Source organism: Sus scrofa, chromosome 14 (genome assembly GCF_054392235.1).
Source record: "Sus scrofa isolate SSC_HxYL_T2T_F1_AM1 chromosome 14, Sscrofa_HxYL_maternal_Yorkshire_Landrace_v2.0, whole genome shotgun sequence".
NCBI classification, from domain to species: domain Eukaryota; kingdom Metazoa; phylum Chordata; class Mammalia; order Artiodactyla; family Suidae; genus Sus; species Sus scrofa.
The window spans coordinates 58,633,556-58,655,017 of record NC_139396.1 but is presented as its reverse complement, the minus strand read 5'-3'; the positions used below and the strand labels follow the sequence as shown (position 1 = coordinate 58,655,017).

Genomic DNA, 21,462 nt, shown 5'->3' with positions numbered 1-21,462 from the left:
CTTTTGGTTGGGGTGTTTAGTCCATTAACATTTAAGGTAATTATTGATATGTATGTTCTTTTTGCCATTTTATTAATTGTTTTGGATTTGTTTTTGTTGCCCTTTTTTCTTTCCTTCTTCTCTTGTTCTGTCCTCTTGTGGTTTGATGACTATCTTTAGTGTTGTATTTGAGTTGATTTTTCTTTGTGTATCCATTGTAGATTTTTGGTTTGAAGTTATTCTGAAGTTTTGATATGAGTCTATATGTATATGAGATTGTTTTAAGTTGTTGTTCTTTTAATTGCAAGTTCATCTCCAGTGTCCTGCATTTGCACCCACCTCTTCTCATGATTTCTGATTTTGGTGGTATAATTGTGTATGGATGGTTTCGAATCTTTACTGTATATATACCTTTCCTGGTGAGCCTTGTCATTTGTGGAATTTTTGTTTCCTGTTGCTGTGTTTTCTTTTCTGCCTAGAGAAGTTCCTTTAGTATTTGTTGTAAGGCTGGTTTAGTGTTGCTGAACTTTTCTCAGCTTTGCTTATCTGTGAAGATTCTGATTTCTTTTATTTTTTTTTGTTTTTTTGCCATTTCTTGGGCCACTCCTATGGCATATGGAGGTTCCCAGGCTAGGGGTTGAATCCGAACTATAGCCACCAGCCTACACCAGAGCCATAGCAATGTGGGATCCGAGCCGTGTCTGCAAATTACACCACAGCTTGCGGCAACGCTGGATGGTTAACCCACTGAGCAAGGGCAGGGATCAAACCCGCAACCTCATGTTTCTTAGATTCATTAACCACTGCACCACGACAGGAACTCCCAGATTCTGATTTCTCCTTCAAATCTGAATGAGAGCCTTGGTGGGTAAAGTAATCTTGGTTGGAGGTTTTTTCCTTTCATCATGTTAAGTATATCATGCCACTCCCTTCTGGCCTGCAGATTTTCTGCTGAAAAATCTGCCAATAACCTTATTGGGGTTCCCTTGTGTGTTATTTGTTTCTTTTCCTTAGCTGCTTTCAAGATTTTCTCTTTGTCTTTAATTTTGGTCAGTTTGATTAATATGTGTCTCAGGGTGTTCCTCCTTGGGTTTATTTTATATGGTACTCGTTGTGCTTCCTTGGTTTGAGTGGGTGGTTCCTTTCCCATGTTAGGGAAGTTTTTGGGTGTTATCTCTTTGAATATTTTTTCTGTCCCCTTCTCTCTCCCTTCTCCTTCTGGCACCCCTATAATATGGATATTGGTGCGTTTAACATTGTCCTAGAGTTCTCTGAGACTGTCTTCATTTGTTTTCAATCTTTTTTCTCTTTTCTGTTCTGCACTCATAATTTCTTCTATCTTTCCTCCACCTCGCTTATTTGTTCTTCTGCCTCTTGTATTCTGCTGTTAGCTTCTTCTAGTGAATTTTTTTATTTCAGTTATTGTATTTTGCAGCTCTTCTTGTTTAAGTTTTATATCTTGTATCTCTTTGGTCAGTGTTTCCTTTAAGTTATCCATCATTGCCTCCAGTTATTTCTAATGTCTTGCATCATCTTCAGCATCAACAGTCTAAAGTCTTTTTCCTGGAGGCTGAGAATCTCCTCATTGCTTAGCTGATTTTCTGGGGTTTTTCCTTTCTCCCTCTTCTGAGTTATAGTTCTCTGTCTTTTCATTTTTATAGGTTTTTGGTGTAGTGACCTTTTTACAGATAATAGGGTTGTAGCCTCTCTTACTTCTGGTGTCTGCCCCCCTTGTGGCTGAAGTTGGTATGGGGGCTTGCTGTAGGCTTCCTGATGGGAGGGGCTGATGCCTGCCCTCTGTAGCTGGAGCTGATTCTAATCCTCTGGTGAGTGGGGCTTAGTCTCTGGATGGGATTAGAGGCAGCTGTGCGCCTGAGGGATCTTTAGGTAGCCTGTTTACTGAGGGGCGGGGCTGTGATCCCACCTGGACTGTTGTTTGCCCTGGGGTTTCTCAGTGCTGACTGATGGGTGGGGCTGGGTTTTCCCAAAATGGCCACCTCCAGAGAAAGTCATGGCTGCTGAATATTCCTGAAAGCTTTTCTTCCAATGATCTTCCCTCACAACGAACCACATTCACCCCTGTTTTCCCAGGATGTCCTCCAAGACCTGCAGTCAGGTTTGACCCAGATTTCTATGGAGACTTTGCTTTTCCCTGGGACCCAGTGCATGTGCAAGTCTGTGTACGCCTTTTAAGAATGGTGTCTCCGTTTCCCCCAGTCCTGTGGAGCTCCTGCACACAAGCCCCACTGGCCTTCAATGAGTGTGAATGTGGGGCTCAACACTGTCACTCCTGTAGGTGAGTCTCTGTGAACCAGTTACTTTCCAGTCTGTGGGGCTTCCCACCTGGGATGTATGGGGTTGTTTATATCGCAAAATTCCCCTCCTACCTCTTGATGTGGCCACCTGTTTTTCTTCTGGAGTAGGATATCTTTTTTAAGGTTTCTGGTCCATTCGAGTGAAGGTTGCTCAGCCTTTAGTTGTGAATTTTGTTGTTTTTAGGACAGAAGTTGAGATCCAGTCCTGAAACTGAGCTCTTAAACCTAGAGAATATGATGCTAACTCCAGAAGGTTTGTGTCAGAATTGAAATGAATTCTGTAGGACAGAATTGAATTCTGTAGGACAATAGCTTGGTGACCGGAGATTTGGATGATTGGTGTGAGAAAAACAGCTCATGGATTTGATGTCAGAAGTGTTGTAACTAAAAACATTTCACCCACCCTTGATGTTACTGGATTTATTTCTCATTTTATCTACTCTGATGATTGTTCCACCTCTGTACTTGACCCCTTCAATATTGTCACTGTATCTAACAGCCAGAGAGAACTTCAAATATTCAGGTCTAATGATGTCACTTCTTTTTTCTTTTTTCTTTTTTTTTTTGGCCACACCACTGCACACGGGAATTCCCAGGCCAGGGGTTGAACCCATGCCACAGTTGCAATGTGTGCCACAACTGTGGCAATGCAGGATCCTTAACCTACTGAGTCACATGGGAACTGAACTAAAGCTGCTGGCCTATACCAGAGCCACAGCAATGCCAGTTCCAAGCCTTGTCTGCAACCTACACCTCAGCTCATAGCAATGTGGGATCCTTAACTAACTGAGCGATGCCAGGGATCAAACCCACATCCTCATGGATACTAGTCAGGTTTGTTTCTGCTGAGCCACAATCAGAACTCCCCAAATAGAAATATATTTGTAACCAAAAACATAAATGACAAATAATTTAGTGCAGAGGTTGGCAAACTAGGTCCCATGAACCAAATTTCGCCCATCACCTGTTTTCATAAGGCTCAGGAACTAAGAATGCCTTTTACCTTTTTTAATGATTGAATTTAAAAAAAAAAAGATTAATATTTTGCAACACATGACATTTAAAAGGAATTCAAATTTCAGTGTCATTAATATGGTTTTATTGGGATATAGTCACACCCAATTCATTTACATATCATTTTGAACTGTTTTTGTACTGAAATGGCAGAGTTGAGTAGTTGTGACAGAGACCATAGGGTCCTCAAAGTTTAAAACATTTACTATCTGACCCTTTCCAAGAAAATTTTGCCGACCCCTAATTTAACAGAATCCTGTTCCACTATTTAAATGGGTAAACAATCATAGAAACTGGCAAAGACACAAAGATGCCTAATGATCTTTTGTTAGGGACTTTCACAGTGAGTAAATCCTTTCATTTTCCTCTTCCAGTTTAAAACTTCCTAAGAAGCAATTCAATGAGGTTATTATTCCTAGAATCTTAACCTGGAAAAATTCAAGAGACCCTCAAGGTGAGTTATCATTTGCTCCTTGGGGAGAAGAAATATCTGCAGGGAGATTTCCTTCAAGGACTTACCTGCTTTCCATCCTCCTTTCTGCTCACTCAGGTCGCTCAAGCAAATCTTTGGTTTCAGTGAGGTTGATGAGTTCAACAACAAAGGGAATATCTAGTTCCTCAATTCTAGGAGTGGGACAGGGAGGAAACCTGGCCCCTGGTCAGCCCAAGCTACATGGGCTTCCAGAGCAGCCTCAGAGGCAAAGTGTTGCAAGCACACCAGGTATTTGCAAAGTCAAAGTCCCCGATCACAGCCTCGTTCCAAAGGAACTCGGTGTTTTTCACTGTAATTGAAGTTGATTCGTTTTATATTTACCCTCTAAGGTCAGGGAAATCTGGATCTAACATCAATCCATCTGCTCTTCCCCGAAGCATTTCTGATTCCTCCTCCACTGTGTAAATGGTTCACGATTTCTTCATCCTTGTCTCTTCCCAATTTTGTGCCTGTTCTTGGGCCAACTCAGAGAAAACCTTCGCTAAGTGTGTGAAACTCTTGATCATTGAGTCTGCACCTCAGTGAAATCAGCCAGTTTCTTTCACTTTTAATTGTTGTCTACACCTAGCATTTATTTTTCTTTAAAGAGTTTCTTTGCCTCAAATCTGCTCGAATAAATGAATGGTTGGTACTCATCTCAACTAATTCATTTCCTTGGAACAATCAGTGTGTTTGTCAAAGAAGACAGCAGGGAAGTCGGTACTTCAGGAGGATGATGAGCTGAGACCCATTTGCATTTTATTATCTATTAAAATGGAGTCCTGACCCCAATGTTAAAAAAAAATTACACAATGTTTGAGTGCATTCTCTGTATAAAAGATCAACATGATACCAAAGAGTATTGAATGAAATGTGCTCCTTCTTTAACACCCTACCCCTGCTTCTTCCTTACTCTTTAAGGTTAACAACATCAACAATTGGCTATATATCTTTGAGCTCCTATTTCTGTGATGGATTTGTTTTTCCTAGGGGTTGCTTCTTATTTGGGGCCATGATTAACACTGCTATGAACATATTTGTAAATATGCAAGTAGTTTCACAGAATAGATTCCTAAAGGTGAGAATGATGGATCCAAAAAATGTGTATTTCACATTTTGATAGAGAACTGTCATTTTGCTTTCCAGAAAGACATTCCTAATTTCAACCACCAACAGGAGTGCATGGAAGTAATTGTTTTCCTGCATCTTCACCAATTGTGGGCATTATTAATTGAAAAAAAAAGGTTTTACCCCTTAGCCAAAGGATAGTTCATTATTTTTTTAAAGTTAAGTTCATTGAAATATAATTAATGTGCCATAAAACATACCCTTTTAAGAATACATTTTGATGAATTTGACATGACTGCACCACTTTGATCAAGAAGCAGAACCTTTCCACTGCCCAAAAATGTTCCTTTGTGCTCTTTTGTAATCCATTCTCTTCTGTCACCTCCAGCCCCTGGTATCCACTGATCTGTTTTCTGTTTGTTGAGATTTGACTTTTCCAGAAGGGCATAGAAATGGAAACTATGCTAGATAATTTTTGGCGTCTGGTTTCTTCTACTAAGTAGAATGAATGCTTTTGTGATTCATCCACAGTTTGGCATATGTCAGTGATTTATTCTTTTTTATTGTTGTGTAGTATTCCATTACATGGATATACCACAGTTCACTTAGTCAATCTTCAGTTGATGGACATTTGGGTTGTTTCAATGATTTGAGCTATTGTAAATAATTATGTTATATGCATTAATTTTTAGGTCACATTTATAGATGTGAACATGTTCTAATTTCTTTTGGGTAAATACCTAGGAATGGAATTTCTGGGTTATATTATTAATGTATGGTTAAATTTATAATAATGGTGAACTCTTTTCTAAAGTGGCTGTACCATTTTTCATCCTCATTGTATTAGTTTGTTAGGGCTGCCGTAACAAAGTACCACAGACTAGGTGGCTTAAACAACAGAAATGTATTGTTTCACAATTCTGGAGGCTGGAAGTCCAAGACCAAGGTGTTGGCAGGGTTGGCTTCTGCTGTAGCTCCTTTCTCCATGGCTTGTAGGAGGCTGTCTTCTCCCTGTGACTTTACATGAACTGTGCATTCCCTCTGTGCATATTTGTGTCCTAATCGCCTCTTTGTATAAGGACACCACTCATATTGGATTAGAACCCAACCTAATGCCCTCATTTCAACTCAATCACCTTTTTAAAGGACCCATCTCCAAATACACTGAGTTGCGGGGAGTTAGGACTTCAGCATATGAATTTTAGGGAACACAGCACAGATACTAACACCCATCAACAAGGTCTGAGGGCTTTAGTCATCCTGCATCCTCACCACACTTGGGATCACAGTCCAGTCATTTTTTTTTTTTTTTTGATTGCTTCAGCATTTCAAATTCTCCTAGACTTATTTATTTATTTATTTTTATGGCTGTACCTGCTGCATATCTAAGTTCTTAGGCTGGGGGTTAAATTGGAGCTGCAGCTGAGGCCTACACCACAGCCACAGCAACGCCAGATCTGAACCGTATCTGCAGCTGTGCTGCAGCTTGTGGCAATGCTGGATCCTTAACCCACTGAGGAAGGCCAGGGATTGAACCCACATTCTCACAGAGTCGTCAAGTGCTTAACTTGCTGAGCCATGAGGAGAACTCCTTTTAAAAATATATTTATGTATTATGTATGTATATATGTATTAATTTTTGGCCATGCCCTTGGCATGTGGAATTTCCCAGGCCAGAGACTGAACCTGCACTACAGCAGTGACAACTATCAGATCCTCAACCCACTGAGCCACCAGGGAATGCCAATCAGTCTTTAAAATTTTTGACATTCTGGGAGTTCCTGTTGTGGCTCAGTGGTTAACGAATCCCACTAGGAACCATGAGGTTTCAGGTTCGATCCCTGGCCTTGCTCAGTGGGTTAAAGGATCCAGCCTTGCTGTGAGCTGTGGTAAGGGTTGCAGATGAGGCTCAGATCTGGCATTGCTATGGCTATGGTGTAGGCTGGCGGCTGCAGCTCAGATTGGACCCCTAGCCTGGGAACCTCCATATGCCGCAGGAGCAGCCCTAGAAAAAAAAAGAAAAAAGCAAAAAGACGAAAAAAAAATTTTTTTTGACATTCTGGTAGTTTGTAGAACTCGTTGTTTTCATGTGCCATTTTTTTTTTTTCCTTTTCAGCAAAGAAGAGCTTGGTCTCTGAGTTGGCTCAATCCCATTGCTGAGTAGGTCAAGGTCATCATGGTGACCAACCAATGTGCCAGCCTTCCAAAAGATTCTGTCACTGTATAGAGTCCTAGAAAGTATGGATGGCTCGGTGCAAAACTTTGACTAGTGCTTGCAAAATGACCTTTGTCTGACTGATATTCTGAGTTCTTCACTCATTCTTGGAAGTTAAACAGGAGTTGTGAAAACACTTGAGGTCAGATGCAGCCAGCACTTGGCAGGGGCTGATGGTTTCAGCTCTCTTAAGATAACCCTGAAGAGGGAGATGTGGCCAATGAGAGAGTCTAGAAAAATAAAATGAAGTCTAGAATTAAATAAAAGAAAGAAATATTTATGACATGAGTGAGAGCTGCTTTTTGGGGAGATAGGACAAGGTAATTCATTGACTTATTGGATTCATTATGATCAAAGTTGTTTAACCTGACACAAATGTCATTGAAGACAAAATGGGACATTTTCCTGGGACACTGGGCTTCAACCAAGCAGAATGAACTGATAAGTGACATGCTTCTTAATAATTACCCTCCCAAGTGATGGGGTATACAGGTATAGGTATAGCTATAATTCTGTCTGCCTATCTAGCTGTCCATCCATCCATCCATCCATCTGTCTATCAATGCTGATGTAAGTAGATATATTTATAAATAGATGGATGACAGAGAGATAGATGGATATCTTTTGTAATGCAATCTGTTCTTTTCTGTTTGCACAAATGCTTCCATTTCAGATTCAAAGCACAATAATATTCATCCACTTCTTTACTTCCCATTTCCTTCTCTCCCATCCGCCCCTACACCCAAGCCCACAAAAGTGGCTCTGATAGATGTGGAGTGATATTACAATTGATTGGCCTGCCCCTGAGGGTGCATCCGTGTTTTGTCCTGAGTGGGGTGGCTGAAAGGGGGTCGGGTAATAGAATGACTTGGCCTACAAGACAGCTCCTCCTTGATGAACAATCAGACACAAATGTCAATAACAATTAGATTGTCTGTAAGCTCCAGTCACTTAGGGCTCCGGGAGCCTGTCCACAGGGCCTGGATTGAAACCCTCAGCCTTGTGAACTCCAAATCAGGTTTGGCATTGGGAATGAAAAGCCATCAGTAGTAATACTATTACGAGGCTGTTGGTCGAAGAAGTGCAAAGGGCTTGGAACCGAGCGCCGGCTCTTGTGTGTCGCAGGGCAAAGAATGATGGTGTGGGAGCAAGGAGATGAGAGGGTAGGCAAACTAGGAGCTGGGGGTACTGAGGGGCACCTGGAAATGAATGGGCAAGGAGCCATCTGCTTACAAGCATAGACTTCAGTCCTGGCCCTACCATTTGTAAGTCGTGTGACCTTGGACCCTTGTAGTCCTTGCCTCAGTTTTCCCATAGTAAAATAGGGTTGTACTAGAACCTAAAAGAAGGTAGCATTATCTTACAGGGTTGTGCTAAGTAATCATCATAATGAATGATTATTATTATTGGCAGAGCCACAGGTGGTCAATAAATTTAGCTTCCGAGTGTCTGGCATGGGACTGTTTTATGTGTCATGGGTCATTTACTCTCCACCATGGCCCATTTTGAAGTGGAGCAGATATAATCATAGATGTCAAGCACTTAACTCAGTGCCTGGCATTTAATAAATCATGATTATCTTTACAAAACCTCTCCCTTGGGTGATGTGGGGGCCACTAAGAAAAGCAAAAACCAGAAAGAAGTGCTGCCCAGAATATGAAAAACTCCCATTTTTTTAACTCCTAATGGAGAGAGGGAGTGGGGGGCGGCGGGGGCTCAAGCAAGAGGAAGAGAGAAACAGAGTGGACCCTGAAGGAAGAGGTTCTGCGCTAGTATCTGCATCTTGTCCTCGTGAACCAGTCCCTGTGTGTTTGAAGGAGAATACTTGGGAGTGGGGAGCACGGGGGAAACAGGATTCAAAGACAAGAACCCCTTCCCTGTCAAAGGAAGAGATGGGAGGATGAAAAGAGCCCTCCCAGGCTCTCTGACCGGGATGTGGAGTGCTGAGCAATGGATTCCCCTCTGGCATTTGCTTAGCAGGGAGTCTCCCTAGCTGACTTTGAATGACTTTGACTCCAATGGCAAATCTGCTTGTTTTCTCCAGCTTGCTCTGCTCTTCCTCTAAGCTCATTTCTTGGCCAGCTCTTCCACTAGTTCCTTCTCACTCACCCATTTCTTTCCCAACTCAAACACTCTATACCTTCTAGATTGCCCTGCTGACCGTCCCATCACCAAGGAAGGTGGAGTCTAAGGATGGACAGGCTTTGGTTCAAATTCTGGCTGCATTGCTTGTTACCTGTGTGAAGTGGGACCAGTGGCTTTGCCTCGTGAAGGCAAACTCATCTTTGACAGATGAATTTTCTCATCTGTCAAAAGGAGGAAATTGTACATTTCTTGTAGAGTTGTAGGGCTTCCAGGGGCTCCTGTTACAGATGTCTGTTGCTGTATAACAAACCACCCTGAATCTCAGTGGGTTAAAAGAGGGGGTTATATTATTTTTTTCATACATCTGCAACTTGGATAGGGCTCAATGGGGACAGACTCTATGTTCCACTTGGTGACAGCTGGAGCAGTCCCCCAGCTGGAATGCTGGGTATTGTAATCATCTGGAGGCTTGCCCACTCTTGTGTCTGGTGATTGGTGAGGCCTCTGTTGGGTCAGACAGCCAGAACACCTACATGTGGCCTCTCCATGTGGCTACTTGGCTTCCTTACAAGATGGTGGCTGGTTTCCAAGGATGAGCATCCTGAGAGAGAGAGAGACAGCCAGGTGGAAGAAACACTTCTTGCCTTTTCTGACCTTGTTTGAATGCCACCTTTTGCTCATCAGGGAAATCACCAAATTCCGCCCAGTTTCAAGGGGAACAGAAGGACTGCATTGGTTGATGGGGGAGTGGCAGGGTTCTAGAAAGGCCTACGGAACTGGCAATATGTCACAGCCATTTTTGGGGAAATCCATTGTGCCACAGTTAATATACATACAGCTCTTTAACAGGACCTGGCACACAGGAAGTTGATGGTATCTCAAGTTCAAGCTCTTTCTGCAATCTGAAATTGTAGGATCCCACAGGGCTGAGATCTTATAATTCTCTGTTCCCCTGAACTGTGCAAGACCCAGAGGGGATATTTGGCAAGTGTTTGTTGAATGATTAATGCATGATTTTCAATACTTCAGCTTAGTGGTTCTCAAAACTGGCTGCTGACCAAAATCACTGAGGAGATTGGTTAAAATTATCCCTAACTTCTGCTCGTGACCTACTGAATCAGGATCTTTGAGGCTAGAGTCTGGGGACAAGCGTTTTTAAATGACTTCCTTCAGTGGCTGAGATGTGTCAGTGTAGGGACCAGCATTTTCAAACCACTGGTTTAACTTGGGAGAATCCGAGATTCCTAATGTGAAAGATCTGGCCCATTTTACAGAGGGGCAAACTGACGCTCTGAGGATGGAAGGACTTTGCCAAAGGCACACAGTGAATTGGACTCCCTTCTGAGAAGCAGCGGTATAAGGACTCCAGGCACTGTGGCTAGTTGGTGAAGGTAAAATTTTGGGGTCAGAAGTTTGGTGGTAGTGGGGAGAAAGCTTTAGGGGCTGTTTAAGTTGGCAATTCTCTGATTTATTTGCTTCCCTCCCTTTGATTCTCTTGCCACATTTGAGTCGCATATGCAGTTAATTCACCTCCTACTTTTCTTTAAATGCACTTTTTTCCATAAATGAATGTAACTCCCTCCTGACTAATAATAGCCACAAAAGTAGGGGCGGGTCGACCTAGTTCCAGGCTTGTTCTAACACATATAGAAATGTGTACCTCACTACTTAAACAAACAAAAGTTTTGACTGTGTAACACAAAATCATCTTGTACAGTGAGTGGTATGTGTCTCAGGCAGCATTGGCTACATACGTAGTGGGCTCAGCGGAAAATGAAAACGTGGGGCCTCTCCTTCAAAAACTGTTAAGAAATTCAAGACAGCAACAGTGGAGCATTAAACCAAGCTCAGGGTCCTTCTGAGTGCGGGATAGTCAAAAGCCCATGAGGCTGGGCTCAGTTCAGACTCTGGGATACACTGTTTCAAACAGGACCAATTGAGAGTTCCTGCAGTGGCACAGTAGGTTAATGATCCGGCTTGTCTCTGGCATTGCTGGTTCCATCCCCAGCTTGGCGCAGTGGGTTAAGGACCCAGTGTTGCCACAGCTGTGGCGTCCTAGGTCACAGATACGGCTCGGGTTCGATCCCTAGCCTGGGAACTTCCAGATGCTGTGGCTGAAAAAGGAAAAAATAAATAAATAGGGCCAATCAGCCAACTCAGCTCAGGTTCCTGGGGCAAAGGACATTGGGAATTGGCTCCTCCCCAACACCGAAGGGACACCTAGAACTCAAAAGGCTGGATGTGAAGTCTGGGGTCTTCATGGTGCCAAGAGAACACAAGGCCTCCCTGAACCTGTAGCCTAGGAATCCTAAACCAAGGCGAGCCAGGAGATATGTTCCAGAGACAGTTAGAGGGACCAGCAGGAGGAATATGAGAGGGATGTCCTCCAAAGCGGGAATGGGAGTGATGTGTTTCTGTTTGTTTGGTGATGAGTTCTGTGTGGTTAATACTCACGTGCGGGGATACATATTTTCCTTCCATTGTCATGGAAGAAGGAGATATACAGAGAACCAGGGGAACAGAGACGGGTAAGGGAGGCAGGCAAAATAGGATGGATCCAAAAAAAATTGAAAAAAGTTAATATGGATTTATAGAACCCTCAAAGTAGTTTCAACATCCTTTTTGGCTTGGCTGCTGTGTTACCTTCAGGAGGTTGCCAATATCTATGAAAAACTCGTGCTCTTGGCTCCGGGGATCAAAATACTGGGCGGATGTAGTGCTTAGAGCAAATGTCAGGGGACCTTGTACGTTCCTTGGGTTTTGCATTAGAAGCCATCAGCAATGATTTCAGTAGTGTTGCTGTTTCAAGCGGGTTGGTATTTCACGCTCGTTTTTAAATAGAGTCAGCCAAGCCCAGAGCCCCCAAAACACCCCTTGTGGGGCCAGCTCTCTCTCGGAAAAGCCGTGAGGTCGGCGGCAATTGTTTCTGCTGCTTGGCATGAAACCAGTTAAAGCCGTTTTCAATTCACTGTGGAGAGTCTGTAGGAAAATCATGTTTTGTTGTAACGGACACTAGCTCTTAAAAAAAAAAAAAAAAAAAGGCTTTGTCTTCAATTTTTTTTTCTTGTGCTCCTAGTATTGAACTGAAACAAGTAACATGTAAAACTGCTATTTAACAAAGAGTCAAGCTCTCCTGCCCAATGAGAAGGGGGTGGAACATCTTCAGAAATAGTGCCATCCATTTGCTGCCCCGTGGGGGACAGTTATGGTGTCCCAGCACCATCCCAGGTGTTTTGGAGAGGTTATCTAATTCCATTCTCAACATCAGGAGGTAGGCATGCTATTTCTCATTCACAGAGGCTGAAACTGAGGTTCTGATGGGTGGGGTGACTTCCCCAAATTGCACAGTGTGGAGGTGCTGGAATGGAGATTTGAATCCTGCTGGTCCAACTTTTGAACCCTGTGATGATCAGGGACATTTTCATACTCTTAGCCAAGACATATCACTCTCATTAACGAACTTACTCCTTTGACGAATATTTATTGAACACCTACTACATGCTGGGCACTGTCTTAGGTGCTCTTGATGCCAAGGGGAGCAAACCCAAATCCATCTTTCATGGCTCCCTAGAAAACCTCATTTTTCTTATGCCCCTTCCCAGGGATGGTGCTCTACAAGTTCCCTTGGAAACAAATCCCCTTTCTGCTTTCCTCTGGGGTAGCTGTTGTGCATCAGGCTTTAGCTGTGTATTGGTTTATTTGCCTCTCCTCATCAAATGATGAAGCCCAAGAGAATGAAGGCTGTACCCCACTCTTTTGGCAAATGCATATTTCCAACTCCAAATAAACATGGGGCTCTGGATCCTGTGGCCAATCATTGTATTCCAACCCTGGCCACAGTGATTGGTCCAGGTAGGAGCATGTGACTCAGGCTTGGCCAACCAAATTACTTCCCTAGGATTTTTTTCCAATGGAGCCGGTAGGGAAGAATTTGTTGTTCATTCAGCTGTGGCTATAATTTCAGCTTCCAGGTGGGAGCTGACTCTGAAACAAAGCAGAGACAGAGGACCGTGAGTTCTGAGTCCTTGATTCTGGGCATCCCTAAGGCCAGTTTCCTGCATGTTCTTTCCAGGGTTTGATAGGTGAATCACTACCCTTCCCCCCACTTTGATTAATATCATTGGAGGTGACTTTCTATCATTTATATCCAGAGTCCTGATGAGCACATCCTAGGTAACCATCATGACAGCTACATAGGAAAGAACTGAGTAGTGCTAAAGCCATTTATATAGGCAGGTATTGATTGGGGTATCAGGCCAGACTTAGGTGGGCATGTGGTTGTGTAGGAGTGCCAGTAGTGGCCAGAGGTGGTGGCAGCCAGGGACTGAATATCACAGTAGTCAAGAGTCTGGGCTTTTAGAGACTAAAAGTCTTGGGTTCAAAATCCAGCTCCTGTCCCAGACTAGCTGTATAACATTGGCAAGGTACTTAACCTCCTGAGTCCATTACTATGAATTTGCTGAGATAATGGAAAGATTGCTACATGGGCCACTGGAGCCAGAAAGTGTCTGAAAGATCCATGTGTTATCCTTTGTGCAGGAAACTTACTCCATCCCCTTTCACTTTATGCTTGTTTGTTTGTTTTTGCCTTTTTAGGGCCATACCCGCAGTATGTGGAGGTACCCAGGCTAGGCATCGAATCAGAGCTGTAGCTGCTGGCCTACACCACAGCCACAGCAATACCAGATCCAAGCCGTGTCTGTGACCTACACCACAACTCACTGAAACACCAGATCCCCAACTCACTGAGGTCAGGGATCAAACCTGCGTCCTCATGGATGCTAGTCAGATTTGTTTCCGATGAGCCACCATGGGAACTCCCCTTTACATGTTTCATGAGCAACATGGATTGAGAGTCCTCTCCATGCATAAGGCACCAGGGACACAGCATCAAATAAAGTAGACAACATCCCTGATCTTTTGGAGCTTATGCTTACACTTGACGGGTGGACCCACAGATAACACTACCCTAAGGCAGGAGTGTTCTGGGTGCTATGGGTACACATGTGAGGGAACTGGGCGTTCCAGAAAGGCTGCCAAGGGAAAACCATATGAAAGTGGAGAAATGGACAATGTGGAGAAAAGGCCAGGGAAAAAGAGACTTGAGGGATGAAGGGGAAGAGGGTGCTCCTGGTGGGGAAGACAGCAGAGGCAAAGGCTTAGAAGTGAAACTCAGCAGGGCCCCTTTCAGGAAAGCACATTTCACATGGTGGGAGTCAGAAGTAGGCATGATCATAAATGGGGCGGGAGAATTAAGTGGGAAAGATGATGCTGAGTCTGGGATCTTATATTTAAGATGTTAGGTCTTCATCTCTAGGGCCATGGGGACACTTTGAAGAGCTTAGGCAAGACCCTTCCAGAAGTCCTCTGGAGGTTGGAGAAGAGGAGAAATCAGACCAGAATCCTGGATCCAAGATGGAAAATTCTCAGAAAGTCCAACCTCCCATTTTCCAGATGGACAGACTGAGTTCCCGAGAGGAAAAGGGACTAGCCCAAAGTCTCAAAGCTGGGGAGCAAAGGTGCTGGAACCAGATTCCAGGTCTGGATTGGAACCAGTGGGTTTTTTTTTTTTTTTTTTCTTTCCCTCCCTCGGAGTTCTTTCACTCCAAGCCCCCACCTGGGCCAAATCCGGCCCCTTGTAGTTCTTCTGAACTCGGCAAAAGCTTCAATTCCTCACGTACACACAGCCACGCTGTCTCAGGAAGCTCGCAATAAATTTTTTTTTTTTCAGGCAACGCCTTGCTCCCATCCCTGCAAAACAATGTATTTATTATTGCTAAGCCTTTTCCATCTTTGAGGAGAAAATGCATACCACATGACTCCCCAAAGCCGAGCCGTCCCGGTTTACAAATACAGTACGTTAATAGCTTTGTAAACATTTATTCAGGATGACAGCTGAGGGAAACATGTGGCATTAATTAAAAGGCTCAGCAACTCAGCCTATTAAGAGGGAGGTTAAATCTGAATTAGTTGGCTTTGCTGAGAAAGAGGTTCTGGGGGAGCAAAACTTTGCTCTTACATGTTCAGACTCTGCGGACGAGGGGTGTGCTGGGGTCCATGGGGGGCTTGGTTCTGAGGGAGGAGGCCTGTGTCTTGGCAAGATGGTTGCTAAATTTCGAGGCTGCAAAACTGTCAGGCTTGGTCTCCCCAGAGGTCCCTCCCCTGGGTCCTGTAACTTGCCATGGCTTTGGATGGTGGGAGCATGAAGCCACAGGGCCCCAGGAGTGGCATCAAGGGAGCAGAACCAGCTTCCCTAAGACTGCTGTCTTGTGCAGGGGATGGCTTTCGGGGTTGGGAGTTGCCTCCTCCTCTGATTTGCTTGCTCAGTACAGAGTTCCTGCATCACAGCATCCTGGACTGTCTTTGCCTCATGGTACCCATGAGTCTCCCCAGTAGACCGGGTGCTCCATGAGCCCAGAAGCCCGCTCTGTTCCCAGCTTTCCCCTTTTCCAGCAAGGCTTGGTTTAAAGTAGATGCCCAAGGGATGATTTCCTCTCAGCCTCAAGTTCATGAATGGTTGCTGTTTGAAGTTATCCCCAAATGGTTGGAGATCTGCACACAGAGATGTCCCAATAGCACTGAAGGGATGTGACATTTGACTGGAGCCCAGCATATAGGAAGGGCTTAATAAATGTTGCTTGTTCCTGTGAACCAGCACATCTGGGAGGCTGCTTCCAAGGAGGGAGGGGGCCGTGGAGGTCAGGCCAGTGAGAATGTGAGCTTTGCGGCTAAACTCATGGCTTTCAATCCCAGCTCCCTGCTGCCTGCTGTTTGACCTGGGGCAGGTGTCTTAACCTCTCAGAGCCTCTGACTCCTCCTCTAGGATCATAAAAGCATCTCCTTCTTTGCCTTCTCATGAGGCCTAAGAATTAAAGCATGAAAAGCCCTTAGCTCCTGGCATTGAATTTGTCCCCAAACAATGGTGGCTGTTACTCTCAGGCCTGTGTTTTTCTTCTTTCTTCTTGGTGGAGGATATAAGGCAGAAGAGCCTTCCCTTTCAGTTCAGCCACTTGTCTCTCAGTGATCACAATGATTGTTAGCATCCTTTGTAATTATTGCCAACATATGTAGAAACTGCTCAGGTTCAATCTTCACTCTGCCACTTAATGGCTTAATCTCTTTGAGCATTACTTTCTGTCAAATGGGTCGATAACAGTACCTACTTCATGGTGTTGTGAGGATTAAATAGACTACATATAAAAAGTGCTTAGAAGTAGGCCTTTGGGGAGTATTAGTTATGATGACATTATTGTTATTATTATCAATGGTTGAAGAAATCCTTATCACTCTGCTTAGTCCGTAGCACAACTCTGTGACGTCGTCAGATCATGGTAAGCATCTGGCAAAAGAGGACACCGAGGCTTGGATCCAGACACTTGTCCCAGATATGAGGCCGGTGAGAAGCTATGCTGAGACTTCTGCCTCCCAGCACGTCCCAGAGGGCTTGGTGTTTCTGTCCTGAGTCCTGACCTGCTGTCCTCAGCTGGCCCCGGACCCTGGAAGCAGACTCGGGAATAAGGTAAGGGTGACCTGTTACTCAGAGTGGAGACCCAGTGGGTCTGTACTGCAACTCGCTTTACCACGCAGCTTCTTCCTCATTCTCTTCCCGGCCTGGAGAATAACTTCTCGTGGACTTGGGAAGCAGCCATAGAAACTTGGACCACATCTTGGTTACAGTGTGATGTCACAGGTGACAAGGGCGGCTGGAGTCAGTCTAATATGTTGGAGAGCGGAGCTGCCATCAGGGAGCTGGGGCTGTGTTAGTTCCACCATGGGAATGTTGTCCTAAACATGGTGAGTTACTTCACACCTCTCGTCCTCCTTCCCCGCTTTGATGTAATGACCAGTGATGTCAGAACCAACCGACTTGAAAAGTCTCTTCTGGTTTTCCTCAATAGCCATTATGATTGGGGGCCTACCATATGGCAGACACTTTACTGCCTCCTTGGCATGTATCACTTTTAATCCTCTTGATCCAACATTGAGGCTGAAACAGAAGCCGTGTTAGCCCACCCAACTGGGTCAGGGGCTCCCTAGGAATGTCAGAGCAGGCAGGGAATCACAAAAAGGGAGCAGTTTGTTCCAACCTGTACTGAGACACTAACTGGCCATTCTACTGGGGCTAAGGACTTTTGAGATAGTATTTGCTGAGTGGACTTTGTTGTACAAATCATGCCCGATATTGGGGTGACACATAATTTGTCTATGAAAGGGGGCATCATCAACAGTTCTGTAGAAATAATAAGTGAAAACCAGGACCATCCTGAGGAATCCAGGGCATCTGTTCCATCTACCCACGAGGCACCACTTACAATTTTTAACTGATGAGAGAAGAGTCTTCCCAGAATTTTACAAAAGTACTGAAATATTGTATTTATTTTTATTTTCTATTTCTTTCACTCCCATATTTTAAATTTATCTCATCCATACCTAATTCAAAAGTGATTTTTCATTTTAATGATCTATTGTAGTTGATTTACAAAGTTGTGCCAATTTCTGCTATACAGCAAAGTGACCCAGTCATACATATATAAATGTTCCCTCTCTTATATTATCTTCCATCATGGTCTGTCTCAGGAAAGTGGATGTAGTTCCCCGTGCTGTACAGTAGGACCTCAATGCTTATCCATTCTAAATGTCATAGTTTGCAACTACTAACCCCAAACTCCCTGTTCATCCTAATCCCTGCCCCCTGCCCCTTGGCAACCACGAGTCTGTTCTCTATGTCTGTGAGTCTCTTTTCTGTAAATAGGATGATTTGCGCCATATTTTAGATTCCACATGGAAGTGAAATCATATGGTATTTGTCTTTCTCTTTCTGACTTACTTCACCTAGTATGAGAGAATGTCTAGTTGCCTCTGTGTTGCTGCAGATGGCATTATTTCATTCTTTTTTGTGGCTGACTAGTATTCCAATACTATTCCATTACATATATATCACATCTTCTTAATCCATTTATCTGTCGATGGACATTTAGGTTGTTTCCATGTCTTGGCTATTGTGAATAGTGCTGCAGTGAACACAGGGGTGCATATACCTTTTTGAATTATAGTTTTGTCTGGATATATGCCCAGGAGTGGGATTGCTAGATCATATGGAAGCTCTACATTTAGTATTCTGAGGAACTTCTTTACCGTTTTCCATAGTGATTTTACCAATTTACATTCCCACCAATGTGTAGGAGGGTTTCCTTTTCTCCACACTCTCTCCAGAATTTGTTATTTGTAGACTTACTAGTGATGGCCATTCTGACTGGTGTGGGATGGTACCTCATTGTAGTCTGATTTGCATTTATTTCATAGTTAGTGATGTTGAGCTTTTTTTCATGTGCCTACTAGCCATCCGTATGTCTTCTTTGGAGAAATGTCTATTTAGGTCAAGAATGATTTTTAAAGGAACTTAATTTCCTTGTTTCCATGATATTCAACTTAGTTTTCATTGGAACGACAATTCTCCTTTTGCATGGATATACAATTTTACATGGCATATTATTAAGTCACATGATGATGACCATTGTGTGTACAGCTGGCATTGATAGATTTGGAAATGAACCTGACAACTCTTGGTGAGCACACAGTTGGTGGAGGCTGGTTTGAATGAGATGCCATGGAGGACTCTCCCAGTTCAAGAGTTGAGGATGTTGAAAACAACTGTCAGGATTCCCTGGAGGGAAATCTGTGAAGTGGATTAAGAAGAGGTTGGCTAAGGAGTTCCCTGGTGGTCTAGCAGTTAGAATTCAGCCCTCTCACCACTGTGGCCTGGGTTCAAGCCCTGTCTTGGAACTGAGTTTGTTTTTTTTTTGCTTTTTAGGGCTGCACCCACGGCATATGGAGGTTCCCAGTCTAGGGGTCAAATTGGTCAGAGCTACAGCTGCTGGCCTACGTCACAGTCATTGCAACGCCAGATCTAAGCTGTATCTTCGACCAACACAACAGCTCACAGCAAAGCTGGATCCTTAATCCACTGAGCAAGGCCAGGGATTGAACCTGAAACCTCATGGTTCCTAGTCAGATTCATTTCCTCTGTGCACAATGGGAACTCCAGGGAACTGAGATTCTCTGTCATGCCACTGCATGCCACAGCCTAGCTGATAGGGCAGGGGGCGGGAGTGGGGGAGATTGGCTAAGAGAGTGTCAATCACCTGATGATCCTGATTTTGCAGGTGAGGAAACCAAAACACAGACAGGAGAAGTACCTTCAAGTTCACAGAGCCAGCAGGTGAACCTGGGGGAGTCTTGCATCCCCTGTGCTTCTCATGGGAATTCACAAGGCCCATTAGCCCTTTTAGGACCCCAGTGTGTTCTGCAGGAAAGAATCCTGTTTGAGTCTGTTCAATTTGAGCTTTGTCAAACTTATTTCATCATGACTCTCCATAAACCCACCCTACCGTTAAGAACAAATAAAATCTTCTCTCACAGAGATCCCCTAGGAAACCATTTCGTAAAACCACCATGGAAATCACTTGGGGAAACCATGGACTTGCAGATCTTCCCATACTTTCAAGTGCATACAGATCTCCTGGAGATCTTGTTAAAATGCAAACTCTGCTTCGATTGGTTGGAGATGGAGCCTGAGAGTCTTCATTTCTCAAATGCTCCCAGATGATGTCAAAACTGCCAGTCCATGGGCCACTCTCTGAGTAGCAAGAGTCTACCCCAGCCTGGTTCACTGGGTTAAAGGATCTGGCATTGCTGCAGCTGTGGTGTGAGTTGCAACTGTGGCTTGGATTCAGTACTTGGCCTGGGAGTTTCCATATTCCACAGGTGCAGCCGTAAAATGAAAATAAAATAAAATAAAGAATCTAGATCCATGCTGTCCTGTAGAAATATGTGAGCATACATGCATTTAAAAATTTCTAGTAGAGGAGTTCCTGTTGTGTCTCAACAGGTTAAGAACCTGACCAGTATCCATGAGGATGTGGGCTTGAACCCTGGCCTCACTCAGTGCGTTAAGGATCCGGCTTTACCAAGAGCTGCAGTGTAGGTTGCAGCCATGGCTTGGATCCCAAGTTGCTGTGGCTGTGGCTGTGGCGATGGCTGGTAGCTGCAGCTCTGATTCGACCCCTAGCCTGGGAACTTCTATGTACTGCTGGAGAGGCCCTGAAAAAAAATTTTTTTTTCTAGTAGATACAATAGCAGAGTAAAAAGAGATAGATGGCCTTTATTTTAATATATCCTGTTTCACTCAATGTAACAAAAATACCATGTCAATATAAATATATAAAAGAAGCATAGAAAGATAAAATATATAGATAAAAAAGTAGAAGAGACGTTTTACACTTTACAAAAATGTACTAAGTCTTGAAAATCTGGTGTGTCTTTTACCCTTGTGTATATCCGTTGGGACCAGCTGCATGGCTGGTGACGACCAAAATGAGTAGCAAGAGTCAGCTCCACTCCAGAACACAGGTTCTAGTCTAGGCATCTCTTTTGTAAGTCTGACTCTGCCACTTCTTTTCTGTGACATTGGAGGAGATTCTTTAGTTCCCATAAATCTCAGTTTCTTCATCCATAAAATGAGACAAAACTCAAAGTCATGGCACCTGGCCAGGTGATACTTCCTGGAGCCATCAAGAAAGACCCCCAAGTCTGAGACACAGCATACCACAGATCTCTTAAGGAAGACAGTGAACACTTCTGAAGACTCTTCAGGCTTTTTCTGACAATGTCATTGTACACTCCCTTCCCCCTTGGATCAAAGTAAAGAGGGGCTCACCCGAATTCCCCTTTGTTGGTTCTCTGTTACGTGGTTTTGCTTGATTCTTGGAGTATGTGGTTTCCTGTTGGCTGACTGGCTGCAGGGAGGGCGAGGAAGGGGATAGGGGGCTGGTGGGGGGAAAAGAGCAGGGTGAAAAGGCAGCCCAGCTTCTCCAGCACTAACAGTTTGTTGCAAGTACATCCAATAACAAAGGGCCAAGTTCTGGTCCCCTTCTGGCCTTTCAGGTATAGATAATAAACATTAGGCAAATGCAAGGGCAGAGGAACTGGTGAAGGGAGGACAAGGCCAACCCATTGCAGGAGAATAACTGAGACTAATGGGCTGTAGGGTCTGAAGGGCTGCCTTTATCAACCCTCCCTTGCCTTTCTTTTCTTTCCTTATTTATTTATTTATTTATTTATTTATTTATTTATTTATTTATTTATTTTCCTGTTGCAGGAAGGAGGAGGTTGCTTTTATTTATTGATTCTATGTGTCTAGGCATTTCTATGGGTCCTCATTGTAGGCACTTCATAGTCCTGGCACTGTGTCCCCTCCATCCCAACATGCCTCCAGCATCCCATGGTTACTCGCAGAAGAGGCTTACAATTTATTT

The 21,462-nt window shown here is 43.9% G+C and overlaps 1 long non-coding RNA gene across 10 annotated transcripts in view; it reads left to right on the top strand.

Annotated features, from left to right (window-relative positions):
- LOC110256790 (uncharacterized) overlaps positions 1–21,462 on the top strand; it is a 396,755-nt gene that overhangs the window by 39,012 nt on the left and 336,281 nt on the right. For 9 of the 10 annotated variants that reach the window (XR_014826191.1, XR_014826190.1, XR_014826189.1 and 6 more), the window contains exon 2: positions 16,445–16,667. This is a non-coding gene — a long non-coding RNA (uncharacterized LOC110256790). Of the gene's footprint in view, positions 1–16,444; positions 20,170–21,462 lie in introns of all 10 variants that reach the window. The other variant, XR_014826194.1, reaches the window with a different exon arrangement.